The 8,245-nt window shown below is 32.3% G+C and overlaps 1 long non-coding RNA gene across 2 annotated transcripts; it reads right to left on the bottom strand.

Moving 5' to 3' along the window:
* Positions 1-584: 584 nt before the first annotated feature.
* Positions 585-7,886, bottom strand: LOC123887081. 2 transcript variants are annotated; one of them, XR_006801341.1, is made up of 4 exons: positions 7,651-7,886; positions 3,146-3,672; positions 2,150-2,422; positions 585-847 (listed from the first exon to the last, which is right to left on the bottom strand). It is a non-coding gene; the product is annotated as an uncharacterized LOC123887081 (long non-coding RNA). The 2 variants fall into 2 exon arrangements; XR_006801340.1 differs by lacking the exon at positions 585-847 and having other exon boundaries at positions 1,631-2,422.
* Positions 7,887-8,245: the final 359 nt, after the last annotated feature.

The raw sequence follows: 8,245 nt of genomic DNA, 5'->3' as shown, positions 1-8,245 counted from the left end.
CAGGCTAATAAAAGAATATTCCAAAAAAAACACCTGATACGTCTACCATAAGTCAAAGCTAATGAAAGACTGAATTGAACCAGTATTTATGTAAGAATTGCATATAACTCTTCTAAACGGGAATGGATTTTCTCCAGTTTAAATCTCACCCATTAAAAGTTCATCTCACTTTTATTTTATATTTTAAATATTGATCTTAATGGTTGAAATTCCACTGGACTGTAATGTGACTGGAGAGGATCCCAGCCCCTTCCAAATAAGCTCTTATTTCTTCTTGTTCTTTGTACCTTGCTTCAGTTGGCCAGTAAGGGTAATCCAACACGAGTAACATTCCATTTTGCATTTGCAAAATTGTATTTTGGGACTAAGGTCATCAAAGAACAATAGATAACACCCAAGCCTTAAATTATGAATAAAATTTCATATTAAAATTGCATTTTCGACAGCAACTAGCTTTCGCAGAAAGGCATCATCAAACATTTTCGCATTTAGAGACTAATAGATACCAACCAAGCCTGAAATTGTGAATAAAATTGCATATTAAAATTGCATTTTATGCAACAGCTAGCTTTCGCAGTAAGGCATCATCCAATGTTTTCGCATTTAGGGACTAATAGATACCATCCAAGCCTTAAATTGTGAATAAATTTTCATATTAATGTTGCATTTTAGGCAACAACTAGCTTTCGCAGTAAGGCATCATCCAACGTTTTCGCATTGAGGGACTAATAGATAACATTCAAGCCTTAAATTATGAATATAATTTCATATTAAAATTGAATTTTAGGCAACAAGTAGCTTTCGCATTAAGGCATCATCCAACGTTTTTGGGCCATCAAGACAATCCCTACAAAAATAATGGAACTTTATTCATCTTATTGTCGAAATAGTGGCCTCATGTATACCACACCACCATTCATAGATAATGAACAAAATATTTCATCGCAGCGACAAATTCACAATTAGGGTCATAAAAGGACAATAGATACCATCCCTTAAATCATATGATTACAATTTCGTATGAAAATTGGATTGAAGGCCATCATCCAACTTTTGCATTATGAATAAATAGTTCAATATGCAAATATGTTGTAATAAAAGCTCCAAAAATGTTCAAAACTCCATTATCATAACAAACACAAAATTTGTCTTTCCAAATATATACGGTATGTTAATTAAGGTTTTTTTCATGCAGAAGATTGAACAAAAAAACTGTCTTTCAAAATAAATCAGCATCACAATGTATCGACCATAAATCAATATGTTAGTGAAAATCCCAAAATTACTAGCAGCAAACTAAAAAAATTGATTTTCAAAACATTGATGCCAAATAGTTTCTCGGACATAGCACACATTTGCTCAAATAGTTTTTTCCTACTAAAAGATTGAATTTGTTGAATATTCAAGAATGAGAAAAATGGTTAAAAGATTCTAACTTTTTTTTCAAGTAGATACCATTCATGCATGGACCTACCAGAAACCTTATTAGTAAGCTAATCGAACACAAGCACACTTCACTTTGCATTTGCAAAATCATTTCATATTTTACACTAAAAGCACAATAGATACCAATCATGCCTTACATTGAAATAAATAAGAAATATTAAACAATTTTTTAATGAAGCCTCGAATATGCATATACTAATTTTAGTTAGTATTATCAGTTTATTTTAAGGTAACTATATAGGTAGCACTGCGACCTTATTTATGCAGAAAAATTTTGTATACTAAAAGACACAAAATCTGAAAGTCTAAGTTTTGAAACTCTAAGCCATCTTGCATCATTACCTATGGTTTTGCTAACTAACTATCTATCCATATACTTCTATGATGATCTAAACCGCTGTCATTCTTGAAATGATTCATTTTTAGTCTATCAGAGCATGAAGCAATTAAAGTATGAGGTGCTAGTCCTTACAACCCCCTTTCAACCTTGCATGTCATATGTCTAAGTGTCATGTAATAAGTCAATTTACCAAACAAGCATTCAAAGCATATTATAAAAGAGTTTCGTCATACATCAACCGGCATAATCATATTTACTTATGCACATATATCAATTGTTTGTGGTTACTTATAAGGCATAACAAATCTTTGATGAACAAAACCAAAGCATTTAATCTCAATCATGTTCATCATTCACACATACCTCGTGAATTCACCTATTGGCCATGATACTTGAATTTTGTCTTTTCAAATAGAGAATTCAGTCACACACATTCCTCATTATGCAGAGAAAGGGAACAAAAATAGAAGTTTAGAGTTAACTTTCCCTTTCGTCACTAGGTCTCATCTAATTCTACTTTTATAATTTTACCAACAATACCTTTCAGCATCTTCTCTCCAAATACCAGTTATAGCAGTTGTATAATTTCAGAAGGGGTGGCGCAAAAGAGGAGAAATCCGTGAGGCCTTTTCCTCGCTAAAATGGACACAACACAAAATCAATATTTTAAAGGCCTGCACAAAAGTTTGAGGGAACAAAAATTATAAATAAACAACACAGTAGCATATAAATGGCATCTCGGTCTAAATTTGTTTTTACTCTAAGCTAAACCGATATCTCAAGATGGCAACAGATAGAGCCCTTTGCAACTTCTTAAAATCCATATGGCCATAAAAGAATATATCTAGGCTGATATTAATAGGCCAATATTTTAAGTGATCAACTTAATATTCCATTTAGTTAAGCAATTCATAAATACAACAGGAAAATTTATTTAATAAACTAAACCATTGCAACTAGATACTCGATATACATGTGCCTCGACTATGGTAATAAGCTCCATACTCTTGGGGAAAACAACATCCCAAATCCTCATCTTTAGCAAAATTTTGAAGGGTAGGTAGGTTCTAGTAATATTAACAACTGGTGTGCTATTTCAATGTTTTCCAATACCATTTACCTAATCAGGACATATAATAACGGAATACAAGACATGTGATTTTGTACTCTTGACTCTTGTAAAGTTTTTCATTCTGATGTCTGTTTGGTGCCCTATGATTTTGTACTGCCGAATCTTCTAAAGTTCTAATGCCTGGATTTTACATTTCCATTTTCAAGGGAATACTGAATACCAAAACTAAATGCTAGTTGCAACAAATTGTAACAAAAGACATTGTTAAATTCATCAGAGAAGCATACCAAACTAAATGGTAACTGATCAAAAGAATTTGACCCAACCGCAACATCTCAGCATTGGGCTCCCACTGGGACAGCCATAAGAGGTAACCAATTAATCATTGACATTTGTTGTGTAGCTTAGTTTTGCTAGAGAAAGCGGCATTTCAAGTACACCACCACAAATTTCCTTTCTGAGTAGCAACAAACTCTGCAACAATAGCATTCTCATTACCAACGAATTGTGGTTTCAAAAACAAACCTTGAATCAATGCCTGTTTTTATTCCAGTCCTGCTTATGATATCTAAGTTCTGCTGATTAATGTCGCCCATGATCAATAAAGATCCCGTGAAACTTATAATGTACCTTCAAGAGCACACTCCACTTTGCATTTGCAAAATCACTTCATATTGTAGTTGCAAAATTGCATTTGCATTTAGGGTCGTCAAAGCACAATAGATACCATTCATGCCATTTTGTCTTTAAGGCAACAACTAGCTTTCACATTAAGCATCATTTAAAATATTTGGGTCATCAAGACACTCGGGACCTGCTTTGTATAGATTAAAATAGAAGTTATTTTGATGTTAAATCATACGGAACTCCATCCTCATAACAAAGAAAAAACTGTCTTTCAAAATTTTGGTGTCAAAGAGGTTCTTGGGACATAGCAAGATTGCTCAATTAAGGTTGTTTTCTCTCAAGCAAAGAGATTTTATGTTTTCTAATAGTTAGGAAAGATGAAATGAGTATCCCAACATGAATCATTGCAAATATAATGGAATGAAAATTCCAAAATTGCCATAGCAAACCACAACAAATAGTATCTTTCAAAACATCGGTGCTAAATGGGTCTAGAGTCGGAGCACATTTCTAACTATAAGACAACCAGCTATGAAATTCAATCCTATGTATGCCGGTGTTACCACTTGTACGCTATTCCTCAATGTCATCATTGTCCTCAACAAATAATTCATGTCATGACAGAGAAAATAAATCTAGTACCTCTAGTATGAGAAACAAAAACTGTGCAATTTATTGCAGTTGCAAAATTGCATTTAAGGATTAGCGTCATCAAAGCACAATAGATTATAGATACCATACATGCCTTATATTATCAATAAAATTTCATATTAAAATTGCATTTTAGGCAACAACTAGCATTTGTATTAAGGCATTATCCAACATTTTTGGGCAATCAAGACAATACCTAACAAATTTCATGGAACAAAACGTATATCCATCTTATTGTCAAATTTGGAGTTAGTGGGCTCATGTATACTATATCATCGTTCATAGGTAATGAAAAAAATATTTCACCTCACTGACAGTTTCACAGTTAGTTTCATGAATACAATTTTATATGAAAATTGCATTAAGGACATTGAGGCCATCATCCAACTTTTATATTATGAATAAAGAGTTCATAATGCAAATTACTCTAAGGACATTGAGGCAACCATCCCTTAAAAATTTAAGAAACTTAATATATCCAGTGATTCCAACGGTCAGATTGGGTGTTGCTAGGGGTTACTAGGGCCATATACTCTACCCCTTTTTCAGACTTGCATTTATAATTATGAACACAAATCTAGTGTTATCCAATTCTTATACCAGCGCCCACCAAATTTTATCGAATTTTCATAAAAAGTCTGCAGTCAAAATATCGATTGATACAACCTCATTAAGGTTTCTTTCATCCATTGATCACAATGCAAACATCCAAAGAGTTGGTCTGCATAATGCAATACATACCAGATAGATACTATTAGAAATAGTTCAGACTCCAAAGAGTTGGTTTCTTTGTACTTTAGTTCACTTGACTTTTTCCTTCCTTAGAGAGTTCCTTTGAAACCCTTACCACCAATAGGGTAATCCAGCACAAGTCACAATCCATTTTGCATTTGCAAAATTGCATTTAGGGACTAAGGTCATCAAAGCACAATAGATACCATCCAAGCTTTAAATTATGAATAAAATTTCATATTAAAATTGCATTTTAGGCAACAACTAGCTTTTGCATTAAGGCATCATCAAACGTTTTTGGGCTCATGTATATTTATCTTATTCTCGAAAGAGTGGGCTTATGTATACCACACCACCCTTCATAGATAATGGAAAAAAAAATATCTCAATGACAATTTCACTATTCCACTATTAGGGTCATAAGAATATTTCATCTCAGAGACAATTTCACTATAAGGGTCATAAAAATATTCCATCTCAGCGACATTAGATACCATCCCTTAATCATATGATTACAATTTCGTATGAAAATTGCATTGAAGGCCATCATCCAACTTTTGCATTATGAATAAAAAGTTAAAAATGCAAGTATGCAAATATGTCGGAATAAAAATTCCAAAAAGGTGCTAAACTTGCATTATCTTAATAAACAAAAAAATTGTCTTTCAAAATATATAGGATCTTGGGACACAACATGTTTACTCAATTGAGGTTTTTTTTTTCCATGCAGAAGATTGAATGCTATTCAATTCTCAAAAATGAGAAAAATCAGTATTACAACATGTATATTAAAAAATTGACTTTCAAATCATTAAAGCTGAATAGGGTCTCGGGCATAGCACACATTTGCTCAAGCAGAAGATTGAAATGTTCTTGAATAGTCAAGAATGAGAAAAATGGTAAAAGATTCTAACTTTTTACTCAAACAGAAGATTGATTGTTCTTGAATGTTCAAGAATGAGAAAAATGAGTAAAAGATTCTAACTTTTTTCCCTCAAGCAGAAGATTGAATGTTCTTCAATATTTAAGAATGAGAAAAATGGGTAAAAGATTGTGCCTTTTTTAAGCAAGATTGCAGAAAAATGATCATAATGCAAGCAGAAAAATGAGTAAAAGGCTTGCAGTCAAAATATGGACCGATAAACCCTCATTATGGTTTCCTGCATTGATCATAATGCATGCATCCAGAGAGTTGATCTGCATAATGAAATATATACCAGATAGACACTATGAGAAATAGTTCAAACTCCGAAGAGTTGGTTTCTTTGTACTTTGCTTCACTTGACTTGTTCCTTCCTTAAAGAATTCCTTTGCATTTGGGCAAAATTGCATTTAGGGACTAAGGTCATCAAAGCACAATAACATCCAAGCCTTAAATTATGAATAAATTTTCATATTAAAATTGCATTTTCGGCAACAACTAGCTTTCGCAGCAAGGCATCATCCAACATTTTCGCATTTAGGGACTAATAGATACCATCCAAGCCTTAAATTGTGAAATAGTTCAGACTCAAAAGAATTGGTTTCTTAGTACTTTGCCTCAGTTGACTTGTTCATTCCTTAGATAATTCCTTTTTAAACCCTTCCCAGTAGGGTAATCCAACACAAGTCACAATTCATTTTGCATTTGCAAAATTGCATTTAGGGACTAAGGTCATCAAAGCAAAATAGATACCATCCAAGCCTTAAATTATGAATAAAATTTCATATTAAAATTGCATCATAGGCAACAACTAACTTTCGCATTAAGGCATCAGCCAACGTTTTTGGGCTCATGTATACCACAATATTAGGGTAATAAAAATATTCCATCTCAGTGACATTAGATACCATCCCGTAATCATATGATTACAATTTCATCTCAACGACAATTTCACTATTATTAGGGTCATAAAAATATTTCATCTCAACGACAATTTCACTATTAGGGTCATAAAAATATTCCATCTCAGCGACATTAGATTCAATCCCGTAATCATATGATTACAATTTCATCTCAGCGACAATTTCACTATTATTAGGGTCATAAAAATATTTCATCTCAGCGACAATTTCACTATTAGGGTCATAAAAATATTCCATCCCAGTGACATTAGATACCATCCCGTAATCATATGATTACAATTTCATCTCAGCGACAATTTCACTATTATTAGGGTCATAAAAATATTTCATCTCAGCTACAATTTCACTATTAGGGTCATAAAAATAGAGTCTCAGACATAGCACACATTTGCTCAATTTAAGGTTTTTTAATTTTTATTTCTCAGACAGAAGATTGAATGTTCTTGAATATCCAAGAATGAGGAAAATGGTAAAAGATTCTAACATTTTTCTCAAGCAGAAGATTGAATATTCAAGAATGAGAAAATTGATAAAAGATTCTAACTTTTCCCCTCAAGCAGAAGATTGAAATGTTCTTGAATATTCATGATTGAAAAAATTGGGTAAAAGATTCTAAATTTTTTCTCAAGCAGAAGATTGAATATTGAAGAATGACAAAAAAGGGTAAAAACCTTTTTTTTTTCTCAAGCAGAAGATTGAAATGTTCTTGAATATTCAAGAATGAGGAAAATGGTAAAAGATTTAACCTTTTTGTTAAGCAGATGTTCCGAATAATCAAAAATGAAAAAATGGGTATATAATCTTTTAAAATAATAGGCACTACCAAACAGGGTCTTGGGAAAGAATATCTTTGCTCAATTAAAGTTCTTTTGTTGTTTTGTTTTCTTCAAACAAGCAGAAGATTGAATGAATAATGAAGAATTAGAAAAAACATTACCGTTGAAAACGAGAAAAAGTTTATCTTCCATTCTTCATTTCCGTTGATGAAAACTCTACTGTTGCAGAAGATTGAAGACCCAACATTGATTCATTCTTTTTCTTCCATTCTTCATTTCCGTTGATGAAATGAAACCACAACGAGTGTTTGATTTTTTCTTGAAGAGAAAAGAACTCTGCATAAACTAGAAAGAAAGAGTGAAGACAAGTGATGCACTGATGTATCCGTGTTTGATTAGATCCGGCCCAATACCTAGCTAATATGCTTTAGTAATTTTGATAAATAAATAAATTTTTCAAGGATTAAATTGAAAAAAAACAAAATTATAGATTAAAACAACTAGGACTTCCGACCCGAACTTCATTAAAAGGTATATGAAAGATTCTACTAACATTAATCATAATAAATTTGGATAAATTTTCATACAACGGAAACTATGATATATTACGAAATACAGTACCTCCTTATAAACTACAATAGAAATTTTATTTGCATCTTCATCGTATTTGCCAATAATCAGAATCTTTAAGCATTCTCTTAAGTAACTCTTGAAGTTGTAACATACAACTGACCATGTGAAAACACCGGCGACGAA

This window comes from Trifolium pratense, linkage group LG5 (assembly GCF_020283565.1).
Source record: "Trifolium pratense cultivar HEN17-A07 linkage group LG5, ARS_RC_1.1, whole genome shotgun sequence".
Taxonomy (NCBI): domain Eukaryota; kingdom Viridiplantae; phylum Streptophyta; class Magnoliopsida; order Fabales; family Fabaceae; genus Trifolium; species Trifolium pratense.
This window is presented reverse-complemented; position numbering and strand designations above follow the sequence as displayed.